Source organism: Enhydra lutris, unplaced genomic scaffold, assembly GCF_002288905.1.
Source record: "Enhydra lutris kenyoni isolate GAN:26980312 unplaced genomic scaffold, ASM228890v2 scaffoldscaffold11, whole genome shotgun sequence".
In the NCBI taxonomy this organism is placed as follows: Eukaryota; Metazoa; Chordata; class Mammalia; order Carnivora; family Mustelidae; genus Enhydra; species Enhydra lutris.
Window position 1 is genome coordinate 40,993,646 of NW_019154095.1, and position 21,119 is coordinate 41,014,764.

At 37.7% G+C, this 21,119-nt stretch overlaps 1 protein-coding gene across 1 annotated transcript in view; it reads left to right on the top strand.

Annotated features, from left to right (window-relative positions):
- Window positions 1–21,119, top strand: part of LOC111144504 (pleckstrin and Sec7 domain containing 3) — a 615,446-nt gene that overhangs the window by 472,867 nt on the left and 121,460 nt on the right. The window lies entirely within an intron of this gene.

The window sequence follows — 21,119 nt, forward strand, 5'->3', positions numbered from 1 at the left end:
ACCTCTTGCAGATAATTCATTTCCAACCTTTTGTTCATTTATTTACTCTTGATTTCAGCAAATAATTCTGGATACTTAACTATGTACTAGACATCAAAAATATAGCAGCCAATGGGATGGGCAAGGTCCATGTCTTCATGGAGTTTACATCTCTGGTGGCTGAGGGGAAGAGTGAATTTATAACATGTAAAATGATCAATAATGTAGGATCCTATAAACAAGGAAGGGAAAGAATTATGGTCTGTACACTTGAAGGGATTGGCCTTTATGGGAGATGGATAGGTATGTCATAAGCAAGCATGGTATGATTAGTACTAGAAAATTAAAGGAGTCCCATATGATGGCTCTGTGAAGTATGAGACATCATTATCTAGTGACAGGTAATAGTGTTAGAAATTTGAAAGAAATTAAGTATGTTTCTGTGCTTGAGTAACCTATGCAAAGGTGAAATAGCAATTTGATATAGTTGAACAAGCTAAGGTAAGCTAGTATGTATGCTCAAAATTAGTGGGTTAAACCTTTAGGGTGTTCCTACCTATCTACGAACACAATTAGGCACTGCTTGGATGGGCAGTACCACTATTTCCATCTGTGGCTGGGTACTTTTTCTTAATGTGTTAGCACATTTTATTGGGTTATGGTCAAGAGAAATATTGTAACAGAGTGGCTTTGACACTGACTTACGATGCTGAGTAAGTTTCTCAGTTTTTCCAAGTTCCTTAGGAGTACCTCTACCATATATCCTATACACTCTATATACTAGCCTATTAGACTACTTAATTTTCTGGAAGAGAATTATTTCAGGACTCATAGTTGCAAGTGACAGCAAGTTTAACTGGCTTAGGAAAAAAAGGACAAGGGCACACGTAAAATGAGGAGTGTTGCCAGGACACTTTGTCCATTTCTGTCTCTGCATTATATTGCATGTCACCTTTACTCTTGGAAACAGGTCTCTCTTACATGGTTACATGATTATTAGCACCATTTTAGAGCATGTGTTCAATTTTGTCAACAAAAAGTATTCTCCTTCTTTCCTAATTTTGAATTTACTATATTTTGGGAAGAACTCTGATTTGTATGACTGAGAGATGGAATACTATAATTGTCAGCACTCACTGGGTTGAAATGCAAAAAGGGAAAGTTCCCTCAAGAACGAATAAGATACAGTTTTCATAGAAAAGGGGTTTCTTTTTGGCAGACAAAGCAACAGATATTCATCTCTTTGTTGCCAGCATACACACATACCCTTTCTCCAGCCAGTTCAAGCAAAGCTTTTGGAGAACATAATACCATCTTCCATTTATAACCACAGATCTACTCATCTCTGTCCCACATGTCATGCCTAGGAGTGGCTCCCATCTCCAAGGTTTAAATTTGCTGGTCAGTGTCCATTTTCCCTAGGTAGGGATGTAAATTCACGCTATAGTCTAAATAAAACTACAGAAATATCTGACATAGTTTATATGAAGTACTAGAAACAAAAAGTAGAATAACTGCAGTTTAAAATACCAGTTCAGGAAAGGCAAAAAAGGAAACAATACCAATCATTGGTTTAGTGTATTTTACTACTTTCTGCAGAGTTAACCTACTTGAACATCTTTTCATTGATTCACTTCTGTAGCAATGGATTGACATAATTGATTAACTTATTCCAGAGAGTCCCCAGATTTGGCCTACCAGTGAAATTTTCTTTCTGTCTTGTTTTCCTGGGACACTTCTAAGGATTATTGGAGAGAATTAACTTGCTGGAAGCTCTGCTCCCTTAGCAGTCCACTGTATATGAGTATAGGTACAAAACCTGGGAGTTGCTTAATAGTTGAGCCATCCTAGACGTTTTATATCACGCTAGATTTTCCTGCCAATATAACGCCTTTAAAGCCTTAGTTAACTCCTCTGAGAACTTGAGGTTCATTAGGTCAGTTTTAAGTGTCATGGGACTTTTATCTTTTTAGCAACTTAAGAATTTCTGCTTAGGTGAGACACTCCCCGCAAAGACCAGCACAAGCCCCTGCCCTCATCATGTCCCTAAAGCCTAAAGTTTTAAAAGTCAGCAGGCTTGGCTGGGATACAGCTCAGAGAGCATGGCACTACACCTGGAGAGAAGTCAGACAAACAACCCAGAGGCAGACTGTACAAATAAACAGTGGGGAGATTATTCGCTCTTCTTGGCCTGCCTCCCAGAGAGGCAGCATGCATAGTACTCCTCTCCAGGAACAGAGAAACCGGGTAGGGCCACTTCCTCCACCACCCCTCAGCATATACCCAGAGCCACCTAGGGTAAGCAGCAAAGTGCCGACCCTGGCTGTCTAACCTGCTTACACCAAGTCACATCCCTGCAATCTGGTAGTACTGCCCTTCTCCATAAAGCTTGCCTCAGTCCCAGTGCTGAAGGCCATTTCCACAGAAGATCAGCAGAAGCCCCTGCCCACACCACAGATCCTGACCAGAGTTCTTTATGGCTTCAGTTCAAGTGGAAATATCAAGTCTCATTTAACGTGCAGACCAAAGTGCACCCAGTTAAAACATGCTACATTCTAGCCAAGGACCAAACACTTCCCACTTCAGGCAAGGAGAACCCCTGCAGAAACTGACCTGAAGGATACAGCAGCCAAAACACAGTAGTAGAGAGCACGCAGCACACACCAGAGACCCTATCTGATGTACCAGGTCCTGGACCTATATGATCTCTTCTTGATAAAGCCATGATTATCAGGAGCAGGAAACATACAGGCTTTTCTAACACAGAGAGGAAGAGAAATTTAAACAAAAGCCAAAGACATAGAAATTTGTCCCAAATGAAAGAACAAGATAGGGTCACAGCCAGAGAGCTAAGCAGAACAGATACAAGTAATATGACTGATGGGGAATCCAAAGCAACAATCATAAGGATACTTTGCTAGCTTAAGAAAAGATGGAAGACCAGGGAGACCCTTATTACAGAGATAAAAGAGTAAAAAAACAATTAGAAATGAAAAATTCAGTAACTGAGATTCAAAACAGGCTTGATGCAATGAACACAAGGATGGAAGAAGCAGAGGCACAAAGAAGTGACATACAAGATAAAATAATGAAACATAAGCTGAACAAAAGAGAAAGAATTTTGCAATATGAGAATATACTTAGGGAACTCAATGACTCCATCAAATGTGATAAAATTCATATTATAGGTGTACTAGAAGAAGAAGACAGAGAAAAGAGGACAGGGAATTTATTTGAGAAAATAATATATGAAAAGAGAAAAGTCTCAAAAGCAGCAAGACAAAAAGAAGTCCCTAACTTACAGGGAAGACCCATGAGGCTAGCTTCAGATCTCTCAACATAAATTTGGCAGGCTAGGTGGTAGCGACATGATATGTTTATAGTACTGAATGGGAAAAATCTGCAACCAAGAATAGCAAGGCTATAATTCAGAATAAAAAAGATAAAAAGAGTTTCTCAGACAAAACTAAAGGAGTCCATAGCCATTAAACCAACCCTGCAGGAAATATTAAAATATTAAAAGGGAAAAAAATATTGAAAGGAAAGACCAAAGTGACAAAGACAAGAATGTAATAAAGAAAATCTCCCAAAACAAGCCAAGTAATAAAATGGCACTAAATACCAATCTATCAGTAATTACACTAAATGTAAATAGATTAAGCACTCCAATCAGAATACACAGTGTCAGAATATATTAAGAAAGAAGACCCATTTATCTGCCTACAAGAAATTGATTTTAGACCTAAAGACACCTATGCATTGAAATTGATGGAATGGAGAAATACTTATCATGTAACTGGACATCAAAATAAAGCCAGATTAGCAGTACTTCTATACAACAAACTAGACTTTAAACCAAACACTGTAAGAAGAGATGAAGGGCATTATATCATAACCAAGGGGACAATCTAAAAATAAGTGTAATTGGAAGTATTTATACATGCAGCGTGGGGTCACCCCAATATATAAAACAATAACAAACATAAAGGAACTCATTAATAATAATACAATAATAGTAGGGGACTTTATCTCCCCACTTACATCAATGAACAGATATCTAAGCAGAAAATTGACAAAGAAACAATAGCTTAATAACTTTGGATGATGCACTGGACCAGATGGACTTCACAGATATATTCAGAATATTTCATCCTAAAGTGGCAGAATGCACTTTAATGCAGGTTCTTTTTGAGTGCACATGGAACGATGTCCAGAATAGATTATATACTAGGTCACAAATCAGGCCACAAGTACAAAAAGATTGAGATCATGCCATGCATCTTTTCTTTTTTTTAAAATTAAATTTTTTTTTATTTAATTTCTTTTCAGTGTAACAGAATTCATTGTTTATGCACCACACCCAGTGCTCCATGCAATACATGCCCTCCTTAATACCCACCACTTGGCTCCCGCAACCTCCCACCCCCCGCCCCTTCAAAATCCTCACATTGTTTTTCAGAGTCCATAGTCTCTCATGGTTCATCTTCCCCTCCAATTTCCCTCAACTCCCTTCTCCTCTCCATCTCCCCATGTCCTCCATGTTATTTGTTATGCTCCACAAATAAGTGAAACCATATGAAAATTGACTCTCTCTGTTTGACTCATTTCACTCAACATAATCTCTTCCAGTCCCATCCATGTTGCTACAAAAGTTGGGTATTCATCCTTTCTGATGGAGGCATAATACTCCATAATGAATATGGACCACATCTTCCTCATCCATTCGTCCGTTGAAGGGCATCTTGGTTCTATCCACAGTTTGGCGACCATGGCCATTGCTGCTATAAACATTGGGGTACAGATGGCCCTTCTTTTCACTACATCTGTATCTTTGGGGTAAATACCTTTGCATCTTTCTGACCAGAGTGCCATGACTTGAAGTCAACCACCAAAAAAAAAAAATTTTAAAAAAAATTTTGGAAAGACCACAAATATATGGTGGTTAAACAACATGCTACTAAACAATGAATGGGTCAACCAGGAAATCAAGGAAGAAATAGAAATGTATATGGAAACAAATAAAAATGAACACAACAGTCCAAAGCCTTTGGGATGCAGCAGAAACAGTCCTAACAGGGAAATATATAGCTATACAGGCTCAACAAGAAAGGAAAATCTTTAACAACCTAACCTTATTTCTAAAGAAGCTAGAAGAAGAACAATAAATGAAGCCTAAATCCAGTATAAAGAAGAAAATACTAAACATATAGAAACTAAAAAAACAAAAAAACAAACAAACAAAAAACAAAAAACAAAAAAAAACAACAAATCAATGAAACCAGGAGGTGGTTCATTGAAAAAATGAATAAAATTGTTAAGTCCCAAGCCAGACTTACCAAAAAGAAAAGAGAAAGGAACCAAATAAGTAAAATCAAAACAGGAGACAAAAAATAACCACCAACACCACATAAATAAAATTATAAGAAAATAGTATGAAAAACTATATATGCACAAATTGGACAAACTGAAAGAAATGGATATATTCCTACAAACATGTGAACCACCAAAACTGAAACAGGGAGAAATAGAAAACTTGAAGCGACCAATAACTAACAAAGAAATCCAGGGCTAGGTAGCTTCATGGGTCAATTCTACCAAACATTTAAATGACAGTGATTACCTGTTCTTCTCAAACTATTTCAAAAAATAGAAGAGGTAGGAAAACATCTACATTTATTCTATAGGCCCAGAATTACCCTGAATTCAAAATAAATATTCCACTAAAAGAGAGAACTAGAGGCCAATATCTCTGAGGCTTGTGGATGTACAAGTTCTCAATAAAATAGTAGCAAACCAATCAAACAGTTCATTAAAAAAGCATCACCACTATCAAGTGGATTTATGCCTGGCCTGTAAGGGTGGTTCAATATTAGAAAAACAATCAAAATGATACACCACATTAATAAAAGAAAAGACAAGAACCACATGATACTTTCAAGAGATGCAAAAAAAGCATTTGAAAAAAATATGTAACATCCATTCATGATTAAAAAAAAACAACCCTCAGCAAAGTAGAGTTAGAGAGAATCTACCTCAACATATAATAAAGGCCATATTGAAAAGCCCACAACTAATATTCTCTTCAATTGGGAAGACCTGGGAGCTTTTCCTCTATGGTCAGGAACAAGACAGGGATGTCTGCTCTCACCACTGTTACTTAACACAGTACTGGAAATCTTAAGCATCAGCAATCAGACAACAAGAAGAAATAAAAGGCATCCAAATTGGCAAGGAGGAAGCCAAACTTTCACACTGCACAGACAACATTATACTCTACATAGAAAACCCAACGGATTCCACCCAAACTCATACATTCCACTAAAACTCATACATGAATTCAGCAAAGTCGCAGGATATAAAATCAATGTACAAAAATCTACTGCATTTCTCTATGACAATAATGAAGCAGCAGAAATCAAGAAATTGATCCCATTTACAATTACACCAAAACCTCTAAGATTACCTAGGAACAAACCTAACCAGAGAGGTACTCTGGAAACTATAGAACACTTATGAAAGAAATTGAAGTTTGAGACCCTTATAACCGGTTACTTCCTTTTGTATTTTCCTAGCATTTGTGCTATTGTCATCTCTTTTCCTTGTGTATAAAATTCATAGTACATTGTGATTATTTTGGCTTTAAATAGAAATGTAGTTTTTACTTTTACCCACACATTGACTATTTCTGGCATACCGAGTTTCCTTTTTCATTTCCAAATTTCCATTCAGTATCTTTTCTTTATCTGCTTAAATAATTTCCTTTAATATGTCTTGTAGAAAGGTCCTGCTAGCAAGAACTGTTTTCATGTTTTATTGGTTTAAAAAGAAAAAGGTACACTGCATCTTAATTTTAGGAATTTTTGATTACTGGTTGTAGAATTATTTGGCAGTGTTTTCCTTTTCCCTCAGTAATTTAAAAATGTTCTGTTTTGCAATGCCTTATGTGGTTTCAGGCAAAAAACCTGCTGACATCATTTATTTCTCTGTACCTATAATGGTTTTATTTTTTCTTTCTGCCTGCTTTAAAATTTTTTCTTTTTATTTTTGATTTTCAGCAATTTTATTATGAGTTGCCTTAGTAGGGTTTTCTTTTTTTTTTTTTTTTTTTTGTTTTTTAGTTTTTTTTTTTTTAGTTGCTTTAGTAGGGTTTTTTTTTTTTTTTTTTTTTTCTTGTGCGGTGTTGATTGAATTTCTTGTATTTGCCAGGTTATATTTTTTACCAATTATGGAAATCTTTTAGCCATTATTTCTATAGCACCCACCCCTTTTTCTAGGATTCTCCTTTCCTATATATTCGACTACTTGATTCTACACAAAAAGTTTATTAAGGCTCTGTTCAATTTTTTTCCAAATCTTTTTTATGCTTTCAGAACTTTCTTTTATTGTGTGTCTTCAGTTTTACTATAGTATATTTGTCATTGCATATATAGCATATTTTTTATATTTATATATATAAATATATATAATATATAAATATAAATATAAATATATTTATATTTATATCAATATTAAAATATTTTTTTATATTTACCAAAGCTGTATTAACGTCCTTCTCTTTGATTCTTTTCTCCCTGGGATTTCCAGGACTGTTACTTTGATTAATTTTCCTGCTACCTCTAGGTTATAGTTTTCTTTTTCTTTGCATTCCTAGTAATTTTTATTTGAATGCCAGATGTTGTGACATTTTGGGAGACAATTTAGTTATGTATGTGCCATTAAAGAATGTTGGATTTTATCCTGTTGCATAGATAAGTAACTTATGAATGAACTGAATTCTTAGAGGCTTGCCTTTACTCTTTGTCAGGGTATAACCAAACAACCTTTATTCTGGAACTTATTTTGCTTTATACTGGGAACCATTATTACTCTTTAGCCTCCTAGTATTACAAAGTCTTTCCCTCTTCTGTCTGATGAAGACATAGACTATTTCTATCCCCACATGGGCTTTTAAAATTGTTCCTTCCACAACTGTTTGGTTATTCTTTTCACATGTGACCACATCTTGCTATAGCCAAGACCTGGGAATTCCTCTGCGGATCTCCAGAGCTATCCTCTTGTGTACCTTTCCTCTCTCTTGTACTCCCATGAGCAAATTCCAGCCACCTCAGCCTCACAAAAGTCAGCACAAGTTTCTAACGCTATTTCGGCTCCCTCTTTCACTATTGGATCTTAAATACTTCCTTCAAGCAGTTATCTGGGCTTACCTGTTTTTTTCCTTTCTCCTTAGAATCAGTTTAAAGCTGCCTGTTGCACATCATCTGGAAACTTTTGGTTTCTAACTGTTTTCTAATTGTTATAAAAGGAAATAATTTTTTGTAGCAGTTAACCTTTCATCGACATAAGGAGAACTAAACTGATTACTGATCACTTTTGTTAAGAAATTTTTTTCTAGTTGCCTCAGGCCTCAAGACTTAATATTTACTGAGCTATGAAAGTGAAATGGAATTCTAATATCAAGCTCAATGGCAAGGAGGAAGCCAAACTTTCACACTGTGCAGACAACATTATATTATACTCTATGTAGAAAACCCAACAGATTCCACCAAAAAATTGCTAAAATTCATACATGAATTCAGCAAAGTCGCAGGTTATAGAATCAATGTACAGAAATTTATTGCATTTCTCTATGCCAATAATGAAGCGGCAGAAATCAAGGAATCAATCCCATTTACAATTGCACCAAAACCTGTAAGAATAAACTTAACCACAGAGGTAAAAGAGCTGTACTCTGGACACTATAGAACACTTGTGAAAAAATTGAAGAGGAAACAAAGAAATAGAAAAACATTCCATGCTCATGGATTAGAAATATTGTAAAAATGTCTACACATTCAGTGCAATCCCTATCAAAATACCACCAGCATTTTTCACAGAGCTCGAACAAATCCTAAAATCTGTATGGAACCACAAAAGACCCCGGATAGCCAAAGCATTCCTGAAAAAGAAAAGAAAAGCTGGAGCCATTACAATTCTGGACTTCAACCTATGTTACAGCTTTGTAATGATTACAGCAATATGGTACTGGCACAAAAACAGACACATTGATCAATGTAACAGAAGAGAAAATCCAGAAATGAACCTGCAACTGTATGGACAACTACTCTTCAGTACAGCAAGAATGAATATCATGAGAAAAAGTCTCTTCAACAAATGGTGCTGGGAAACTGGATGGCAACATACAAAAGAATGAAACTGGATCAGTTTCTTATACCATACACAAAATAAATTCAGAATGGATGAAAGGCCTAAATGTGAGTTGGGAAACCATCAAAAGCCTAGCGAACACAGACAGCAAACTCTTTGGTCTTGACCAGGCAACTTCTTACTACTCACATCATCAGAGGGAAGGGAGTCAAAAGCAAAAATAAACCATTGTGATTTCTTCAATTTAAAAAGCCAATGCACAGCAAAGGAGACAATCAACAAAACTAAAAGACAACCTAGGGAATGGGAGAAAATATTTGCAAATGTCATATCTGATAAAAGATTAGTATCCAAAATATATAAAGAACTTGTCAAACTCAACACCTCAAAAACAAATAATCCATTTAAGAAAGAGAACACATGAATAGATGTTTTTCCAAAGTAGACAGCCAGATGACTAACAAAACAGGAAAAGATGCTCAACATCACTCATCATTAGGGAAATACAAATCAAAACCACAATGAGATACCATGTCACACCTGTCAGAATGGCTAAAATGAACAACACAGGAAACAATAGATCTTGACACATGTGGAGAAAGGAGAACCCTCTTTCACTCTCTTGGTGGGAATGCAAACTGGGGCTGCCACTGTAGTAAACAGTATGAATGTTCTTCAGAAAGTTAAAACTTGAACTACCCTGTAACCAGCGATTGTACTACTAGGTGTTTATCCAAAGGTTACAGAAATATTGATTCAGAGGGGCACCTGCACCCTGATTTATTAACAGCATTTTCAACAACAGCCAAATTATGGAAGGAGCCCAAATATCCATTGACTGATAACTGGATAAAGAAATTGTGGTATAGGTGCAGAGAGTTAAGATGGCAGAGTAGTAGGGGTACCCTTGTCCTGCCTCCTCCCTTGAACACAGCTAAAGTAATATCCAATCATTTAAACACCTAGGAAATTGTTCTGAGGATTAAGAGAACAATCTGCACAGTTAAAGAGAGAAAGTGGCATGTACAAAGTGCAGTGATGTGAATTGGAGGACAGAAAAGCCACGGTGCCATGAAGGGGAGGAGGGAGCACTTTCTCTTGTGAAAAGAAAGAGAGAAAATGAGAGGAGGACAGAGAGCACATTGGTTCACACAGGAGAAACACTTCCCCAAAACCATTGGCTGGAGAATCCGGAGGAACTGGGCTATCTCTAGTTCTTATAAATAGAAGAGTTCAAAGGTTGAAGTTTTAGAAGACCATGCCATTCACAGGATTCCAGCGGGGTGGGCAGCATTTTTCCCAGAGAGAAAGAGGGCAGAGACCTGAAAGCAGAAAACATTGTGTAGGGATCCCCTGGGTCACACTGGGAGAGAATATTCCCTTTCCTAGGGTACATCTGGAAGAGGGTATATTGCCTCTCCAGGGAAAAAAATACCCTCCAGGCACCATTAAGCAGCTGTTCATTAGCAAGGGACAGAAGAATGCACAGAAGGCAGATAACCTGTTCACAGCTTCTCATTGTGCTTTACCATAAACTCCAAGCACCGACACTGCCATGTGACTGCTTTCCTGGGACAAAACAGCACCAGACACAATGTGGTGAGGTTCTGCTCCAGAGGAGAGGAGTGGGTCTGTGCCATAGCAGGTCCTTTATGATTTGGAGTTTTGTGCTCCAGGAGAACTGTGGCATTGGATGTGCCCATGGCTCAGGCACAGACAAATTGAAGGCAGGGATCAGCCTGGGACACCAAAGGGAGGTTGCTCACTTTTCTCTTAGGGCTTTCTGAACAGTGTCAGTCCGAGCTCCCCTCTTTGGGGATGAGAGAGTGGGGTGATGCCATCTTTTCCTCTCCCAACAACATGATTGGACCTCAGTGAGCAACTTAGCACCCCTAGTGGAGTCTTGAGCCACTTACACCAAACCCTGCCCACTGCTCCCTGCAGGTGCATATTTACTCAGCAAGTTGGACACTGAGCCAGCACAGCAGGTATCTTCCACAGAGGAATAGCATAAGCCCCCCACATGCACCAAGTCTACTGGATCATAGAGTGCTCCAAAGTGTCACCTTCAGTTCTGGTGGAAACAGGACAGGCTTTCTTTTTTCTTCTTCCTATGGAATCAGGTTTATAGTTTATAGTTTGTTTGTTCATTTGCTTTTCTCTTTTTTAGTATCAGGCTTTTTTTTTCTTTTTTTGGAATCAGACTTAGCGCTTTTAATATCTGTGTATTTGTATTTAGTATTTGTGTATTTGTGGGGCTTTTGTCCTTTTCTCTTTTTTTTGGATCAGGTTTTAAAGAAAGGGGAGGGGCACCCGGATGGCTCAGTTGGTTAAGCGATTGCCTTCGGCTCAGGTCATGATCCTGGAGTCCTGGGATCGAGTCCCGCATCAGGCTCCCAGCTCCACAGGGAGTCTGCTTCTCCTTCTGACCTTCTCCCCCCTCATGTTCTCTCTCACTGACTCTCAAATAAATAAATAAATTCTTTAAAACTAAATAAGTAAATAACTTAAAAGTTTAAAAAATAAACAGGCTTATTGTCTCAAATCAAAAGCATACATGGTTAGATGTCTAAACACTCCCCACTGCAAGCAAAGAAGAACTCTGCAGAGGACCAGTGGGAAAGGGAAGCCAAAACACAACAACGGAGGGCACATAGCATATACCAGGAAGACTTCCTGAAGCGCCAAGCCGTGGACAGTGTATTACCCCTTCCTGATACAGCATTACTCTTAGGAGCAGGGAATATAACAAGCTTTTATAACCCACAAAAGACAGAAACCTAGAAAAAAATGACAGGATGGAGGAATTCTCCCCAAAAGAAAGATCAAGAAGAAATCACATCCAGGGATTTACTCAAAACAGATGTAAGCAATATATCTGAACAAGAATTTAGAACAGCAGTCATAAGAATATAGTTGGACTTGAAGGAAGCATAGAAGGCACTAGAGATACACTTGCTGGAGAGAGAAAAAACGTAAAAAGTAGTGAGGTGGAAAGAAAAAATGCTTTAACTGAGATGCAAAATTGAATGGATAAAATTGTAATGAGGATAGAAGAATCAGAGGAGACAATAGGTGATAGAAAAGATAAAATTATGGAACATAATGAAGATGAAAAGAAGAGAGGAAGAAAACAATTCACAAAATTAGACTTACAGAACACAGCAACTCCATAAAGTGCAATAATATCCATATCATATGAATCCCCGAAGAAGAGCAGATTATTGGGGCAGAAGGTTTATTTGAACAAGTCATAGCTGAGAACTTTCCTAATCTGGGAAAAGAAACAGGCGTTGATGTCCAAGAGGCACAGAGAACTCCCCTCAAAATCAACAAAAACAGATCAAGACCATGACATATTATTGGGTCCATAATCACAGAAGCGAGACTGATACAAAGCGAAGGTCAAGCAAAGCTTTATTTCGCGCCAAGCATCGAGAATCAAACCAACCGTTCAGGGCCGTGCCTCTTACAGAGAGGGTGACCTCTCTCTGCCTTACAGACTAGCTTTTAAGGGCAAAGGCCATGTGGTGGGGCCTGGCCACGCACAGGTGGCCGACGAGATTGTAACACATAGAGAAAGCTGCACAGTCATGCTAGGTCACACATAAGTGACCAATTGAATTAAAATTTACCCTATAGTAGATATTTGAACTAGCCTATCACCTTCATCAGAATTGGCACCCAAAGGGCACCCAAAGGGCAGGGCCCATACTCCTTGGTAGCTAGGGAGACAGTATGCACCCCCACTGATTGGATACCTCCACCTGGCCTGACCCACCCTTATATTTGGGCTTTGTTACCTGGGACTGGTTTCCAAGACTTGTTTTTAAGTAAGTCTCCTGGGGTAAGGGGTGGGGGGGCGGGGACAGTTTAAGTTTTACTGTATAAACAACAAAGTCATTGTTTAACCGGATGGAATTGCTCTGGCTAAATAGGCCCTTACAATATCATGGTGAAACTTGCAAAATATAAAGAGAATTCTGAAAGCAGCTAGGGACCAAAAAAGTACTTTACCTGCAAGGATAGATGCATAAGGTTAGCAGCACACCTGGCCACTGAAACTTACAAGGCCAGAAGAGAGGGCAGGAAATATTCAACGTGCTAAGTGGGGAAAATATGTAGCCAAGAATACTTTATCCAGGGGCGCCTGGGTGGCTCAGTTGGTTAAGCATCTGCCTTCGGCTCAGGTCATGATCTCAGGGTCCTGGGCTCAGCAGGGGAGTCTGCTTCTCCCTCTACCCCTGCTTGTGCTCTCTCTCTCTCAAATGAATAAATAAAATCTTAAAAAAAAAGAAAAGAAAAAAAAAAACTATCCTGCAAGGCTGTCATTCAGAACAGAAGGAGAGATAGAGTTTCCAAGACAAGCAAAAACTATAGGAGTTCATGAATTCTAAACCACCTTGCAAGAAATATTAAAGGAAACCCTTTAAGCAGGGAAAAGAGACCAAAACAACAAAGACTAGAAAGGAACAGAGACAATCTATAGGAAGAGCAACTTGACAGGAAATACAGTGGCTCTAAATTCATATCTAAATGAATATTATTCTAAATGTAAATGGACTCAGTGCTCCAAAACAAAGACATAGGGTATCAGAATGGATTAAAAAAACAAGACTTATTGATACACTGCTTACACAAGATGAATTTTTTTAAACAAAACCATTTATAATTCCATTGAAGATCCTTTACAAGTTTCCAAAGTGTGAGGATTTATTGTCCTCTTTAAAATAACTTAATGATCTCACCACAACAAAATGCATGTTTATACATTCAATTTGTAAACAACTGGCAGAAATCTTCTCTAAAACTATTGATGATACTGCTACACACCTGCATTCCAACAACAGTAACTAAACAGATGCACTGAGGTGGACTTCAGACTCATAGACATCTCCAGATTCATTTATCACTTTAGTAACATCAAAAGAAAGCTGGAGTAACCATACTGATGTCAGACAAACAACACTTCAAACTAAAGACTGTAATAAGAGATGTAGTGGGAAAGTGTATCATAATTAAAGGGTCTATCCAAAAAGAAGATCTAACAGTTGTAAATATTTATGCCCCAACTTCTGAGCAGACAAATATATAAATCAATTAATGACAAGGAAGCTCAACTAATAATAATACAATGACCATAGGGAGTTTTAACACCCCACTCACAGCAATTGAACAAATCACCTAAGCAGAAAATCAACAAGGAAAAAAGGCTTTGAATGACAGACTGGACCAGATGGACTTCACAGATATATTCAGAGCATTTCATACTAAAGCAGCAGAATACAGGTTCTTTCCAAGTACACAAGGAACATTCTCCAGAATAGGTCATATACTAGGTCACATATCAGGCCTCAACCAATACAAAAAGATTGAGATTATACCATACATATTTTCAGACCACAATGCTGTGAAACTTGAAGTCAGCCACAAGAAAAATTTGGAAAGACCTCAAATACATGGAGGCTAAAGAATATTTTACTAAAGAATGAATGAGCTAACCAAGAAATTAAAGAAATTAAAAAATACATGGAAGAAGGAAAATGAATACATGACAGTCCCAAACTTTTGGGATGCAACTAAAGTAGTCATAGTTGAAAAAACCACACCTGGTAGCATCACAATACTGAACTTCAAGCTATATTACAAAGCTATAATCATCAAGACAGTATGGTACTGGCACAAAAACAGAAACAGAGAAATGGTACAGAATAGAGAACCCAGAAATGTACCCTCAACTCTGTGGTCAACTAATCTTCGACAACGCAGGAAAGAATATCCAATGGAAAAAAAGACAGTCTCTTCAGTAATGGTTTTGGGAAGATTTGACAATAACATGCAAAAGTATGAAACTGGACCACTGTCTTACACCACACATAAAAACAAATTCAAAGTGGATGAAAGACCTAAATGTGAGACAGGAAACCCTCAGAATCCTACGGGAGAACACAGATAGAAACCTCTTTGACCTTGGCTGTAGCAACTTCTTACTAGACACTATTTGTTGGGGCACCTGAGTGACTCTGTAGGTTAAGCATCTGCCTTTGGCTCAGGTCATGATCTCAGAGTCCTGGGATCAAACCCTGCATCAGGCTCCCTGCTCAATGTGGCATCTGCTTCTCTCTGCCCCTCTGCCCCTCCCCCTGCTCATGTGCATGCTTTCTCTCTCAATAAATAAATAAAATCTTCTATAAAAAGATAAAAATTTCTGCACAGCTAAGGAAACAATCAACAGAACTATAAAACAGCCTATGGAATGGGAGAAGATACTTGCAAATGATATATCTGATAAAGGGTTAATACCCAAAATCTATTAAGAACTTGTCAAACTCAACACCCAAAAAACAAATAACCCAGTTAAGAAATGGGCTGAAGACATGAATAGACATTTTCCAAAGATGACATCCCGATGGCTAACAGACACATGAAAAGATGCTCAATATCACTCATCATCAGGGAAATACAGATCGAAACCACAATGAAATATCACTTCACACCTGTCAGAATAGCTAAAATTAACAACACAGGAAACAACAGATGTTAGTGAGAATGCAGATAAGACCCCTCTTGGACTATATGGGGAATGCAAACTGGTTCAGCCAATTGGGAAAATAGTATGGAAGGTCCTCAAAATGTTAAAAATAGAATTACCCTATGACCCAGCAATTGCATTACTAGGTATTTACCCAAAGGGTACAGATTCGAAGGGGTGCATGCACCCCTATGTTTGGGGAAGAATTATGAACAATAGCGAAACTATGAAAAGTGCCAAGTATCCGTAGACTGATGAATGGATAAAGAATATGTGTATATGCATACGAAGGAGTATTACTCAGCCATCAGAGTGAATGAAACCTTGCCTTTTGTAACAATGTGGATGGAACTAGAGTGTATTCTACTAAGTGGTTTCAGTCAGTCAGAGAAAGACAAATAACATGTGATTTCACTCATATGTGGAATTTAAGAAGCAATGCAAATGAACAGAATGGATGGATAGGAAAAATACAGTAAGATAAAAATAGAGGCAGGCAAACCATAAGAGACTCTTAACTATAGAAAACAAACAGGTTTGCTGGAGGGGGGGTCGTGGGTAGGGAATGGGCAAAATGGGTGATAGGAACTAAAGAGGGCCCTTGTTGTGATGAGCAGTGGGTATTATATATAAGTGACAAATCACTAAATACTACTGAAACCAATGCTACACTCTATATTAACTAACTTGAATTTAAATAAAACTTGGAAGAATAAAAAAATGTATGACCTGGAGATCAAAAGCAAAGTATAATGAAATAGGCACAGTACTGTATTATAGTCCTTAAACTTGCTAAGAGACTAGATCTTTTATTTGCACCACAAAAAGGAAATGACAGTGATTTACATGATAGCGGTGCTATTGCTGCAGTGGCAATCATATCACAATATATAAATATATGAAGTCAACATGTTGTATACCTAAAATTTACATAATGTTACATGTCAAATATATTTCATTTTTAACTATAGCTGAACAAAAGAAGACTCCTATTAATAATAGGATTACCTGAAGTTGTTAAAGAGCATATACCAAAATCCTATTTCCAGCATCATACTTACTAATGAAGGACTGAATGCTTTCCCCCTGAGATTGGGAAGGGACTGATATGCTTACCACTTTTACTCAACATAATACTGCAGTTCTGGCAGTGCAGTAAGGCAAGATAAAGGAAAAAATTAGAAAATTAGTTGGAAAAATAAAACTGTCTCTGTTCACGGATGACATGATTGTCTATACCAAAGGAACCTACCAAAAAGTACAAAAGAAAAATCATAGTATTTAGTGTGAGTTCAGCCTTGTTGCAGATTAAAAGATCTACACAATAAAATATATCTGTTTCTACATACTAACAATATGTGGAAACCAAATTAAAAATGCAATTCCATTTACAATTACTTTTAAAAAATGTATTACTTAGTGTGATGGATTGAATTGTGCCCCCCCCCAACAAAATTCACACATTGAAGCCCTTACCCCAAATGTGACTTTAGGAGATAAGGCTTTTAGGAATTGAGGTTAAATGACATCATAAAGTTAGAATCCTAATCCAGTAGGATTGGTGGTCTTAAAAGAAGAGGAAGATGGGGCGCCTGGGTGGCTCAGTGGGTTAAGCTGCTGCCTTCGGCTCAGGTCATGATCTCAGGGTCCTGGGATCGAGTCCTACATCGGGCTCTCTGCTCAGCAAGGAGCCTGCTTCCCTCTTTCTCTCTGCCTGCCTCTCCGTCTACTTGTGATCTCTCTCTGTCAAATAAATAAATAAAATCTTAAAAAAAAAAAAAAAAGAAGAGGAAGATCTCTCTCTTTCAGTCTCCACATGCATGCACTGAGGAAATGCCATGTGAGTACTTAAAGAGAGCTCTTAGTAGAGCCCAAATATGCTGAACACTGATCTCACACTTCCAAGCTTTGGAACTGTGAGAAAATAAATTCCTGTTCTTTAAGCCACACAGTCTGTGATAATTTGTTAAGGCAACCCAAGTGGACCAAGCCACTTAGGTATGCACTTAAAACATGTACAGTATTTGTGTGCTGAATATTACAATATTGTGATGAAAATAATCAAAGAACTAAGTAAATGGAGAGGCATACTATGTTCAGAGGTAGGGAAATTCAACATAGTAAAGATGTGCCCAAAAGAAAATAATGCCTATGAAACATTTAAGTTCTGCATTTTTTGTGTTGTTGGGGACAGTCTGTCACTATGTAGCGTGTATTTAAATGACAAGAGCTCTCAAACTGGAGCCTGTGCAGGCTGAGCATTTCTATTCCTTGGCCAACACAGTCCTTTTGTATATTTTGAATTGCATGAATTTTGTTAGGCATTTCCTTGTTGACCATAGTTTCACAATAATTGCTACTTTTCTGGCCCCATATTCTTTGGAGATTGTGACCCCAATCCCTGTCCTCCATTTAGACTAAGGTAGCACACAAGAGATGGGGGCAGGCAGATGAATAAGATCATATTTACTGCTGTCTTTGTATTTTAGTGGTATCGATGTGGAAAGAAGTAAAGTGGTTGTCTAGTTTTTATCACCACAGCCTACATAAGGTGAGGTGCAAGTAATGATATTTTTTCCCTACATGAATTAAGCACTCCTTGAGTACCTAAGACCATGAATGTATAAAGATTTATGTTAAACACAGCTTCTCTCCTAAGTAGCTTGCATTCAGGTATAATTTGTAGGGAGTAATTACAATCTATCATTTATAGTACAAATTTTTAAATGCATAGTTAGCTAAGGTACCATACATGATGTTCAAAGTCTAGTGGAAGAAGTGCTATTGAGACCGTGTTTACATTTTCTCAGATAACAAGACATTGATAGGACCAGTGAAATTGAAGTGAGCCCAGGAGCAGCAGTAGCCATGGTTTATAACTTGGAAGATGTCATAAGAAGTATCTCAGATAATTAGGGACATCAGAAATGCTTCAGTAAATGGTACAGAGTATGTGGATGTGATATATAGGGGGGGTATGGTGTGTGTGGTAGGAGGGTATGTGATATGTGTTCATGTGGGATATGGTAGGGTGTGTGTGTGTGTGTGTGTGTTTGTATTCTCCACATCAGTCCCACCAGGAAAATCAGTTCCAGGTAAATTAAAAGTAAAAACGAGACAAAATCTAAAATTTTTAGGAGAAACTGAGGAACAATGTCTTTTATTATCTTTGGGTAGAGAAAGATTTCTTAAGATTTAGGAAAGCAAAAACAGTGAAATAGGTTGATACATGTTATTACATTAAAAATAGACTTTTTTGTATTAAAATCCGTTTTTAAAAACTTAAAAGACAGTCCACAGATTGGGAGAAGATACTTGTAGCACATTGGCAGGATTACCATTCATAATACACATTTAAAGAAATCTTTAATTAGTTAGAAAAGGCAGCCCGATAGAATAATGAGCAACAATATAAACATACATCATCCACAGAAAGAGAAATTCAGATGATCAAAAAATATATGAAGAGCTACCCAACTTCAGCAGTAATCAATGATATTCATATTAAACACATAATGTTACATTATTTCACATATTTCACATACCAATGTCATTGGCAAGAATTTGAAAGAATGATAACAAATGTTGGCAAGCATTTAGAGCAAGAAGCTCTCTCCTACCCTGTGAGTGTATCAGTGGTATCACTCCTTTGGAAGACAGTTGGCAATCATCAGTAGAGTTGAAAATACTTTAACCACTCAATCCAATCCTACTTAGGGACGCATCTACAAAAACTCTGGCAGGTTGTTGTTTTTTTTTGTTTTGTTTTGTTTTGTTTTTTTTGTTTTTTAATACTTTATTTATTTGACAGAGAGAGTGAGAGCACAAGTGGGGGAGCAGCAGGCAGAGGCAAGGCGAGGAGAGGAGAGAGGGAGAGGCAGGCTCAAGCAGGCTCCCAATTGTATTTAAATTCAGTTAATTAACATATAGTGCATTCTTGGTTTCAGAGGTAGAGTTCAGTGGTTGCTCAGTTGTATGTAACACCCAGTCCTCACTACATCACATGCTCTCCTTAATGCCCATCACACAGTTACCCCATCCCTCTCCCCTCCAGTAACCCTTAGTTTGTTTCATATAGTTAATGGTCTCTTATGGTAGGGCATCTGGGTATCTCAGTCAGTTAACTGTCTGCCTTTGGCCCAGGTCATGATAGCAGGGTCCTAGGATGGAGCCCTGCATTATGCTCCCTGCTCAGTGGGGAGTCTGCTTCTCCCTTTCCCTCTGTCTCTCCACCCTGCTTGTGCTCTCTCTCGCACACTCTCTCTCTCTCACTCTCTCAAATAAATAAATCTTTTTTTTAAAAAAACTCTTACGGTTTGTCTCTCTCTGATTTAATCTTATTTTATTTTTTCCCTCCCTTCCCCTAAGATTCTAAAGCATATAAAACAACACTGTTTTTAGTAGGAATACATTCACACATAGAAATAATTACATATGGAATAGTGGTTACCTCTGGCAGAGGGGAGAGTCAGTGAGGAGTACACAGCAGTTCAACTATATTGATCATTTTTTTAAAAAAATTAGGTGATGGGTGTCTGGGTGGCTCAGTCGGTTAGGCTGCTGCCTTTGGCTCGGGTCATGATCCCAGCCAGGGTCCTGGGATCGAGCCCCATATTGGGCTTCCTGCTCAGTGGAGGGCCTGCTTCTCCTCCTCCCTCTGCCTGCAGCTCTGTCTACTTGTGATCTCTATCTCTCTGTCAAATAAATAAACAGAATCTTAAAAAAAAAAAAAATTAGGTGATGATGTATGTTTGTTTGCTTTATTGCTCTTGATGAAGTTTAGATGCATAAATGTTTCATAGTTTTTAAAAACTTGATAGAACACATGATTGTATGGGAACTTTAGAAAGAGTGGAGGATATTTTTTCTTGAAATCTGTGAGAAAAAGAATAGTTGGAAAAGCCAAAAAAAACCCCAAAATTAGTAATCACCATCACTACAATATAACATTTTAGAACTTCACCACAATAATAGAATTTTGGTTGTCCTTTACATCTAGAAATGGAAAAGAGTTAATTATGGTTGCATAGTAGATGTAATATAAATATTGTCCACCTTGACTCTGTAAGAGTACACATGAAAGAAGGTGGGGTAAAAGTAGAGAGGAGAGCCAAAGGAATCCAGGGAGAGCCATTATTTTGTTCTTATAGAAAATTGAAAGAGACTGCCTATATTGAGGAAACAGAAAATAATCAAAGCGTGTGCTTTTAAACTACTGAGGTGCAAATAAAAACCACACAAATATATAGAGAAGATAGAATGAAGTGGTTAATTTTGCTAAACCCTCATCTTGCAGCAAAAAAATCAGTGGAGAATTTTACAGTCTGTTTATTATGACAGCACCTTGTTTAGGGATATAATAGAAATTAACTACCCAGAGAAATAGCTCAAGTGTTAAAAAGTGGTTTGTTTTGGAAAATGGGATTGGAAGACTTGTGAAGAAGTGAACCAAGGTGGCTAATTG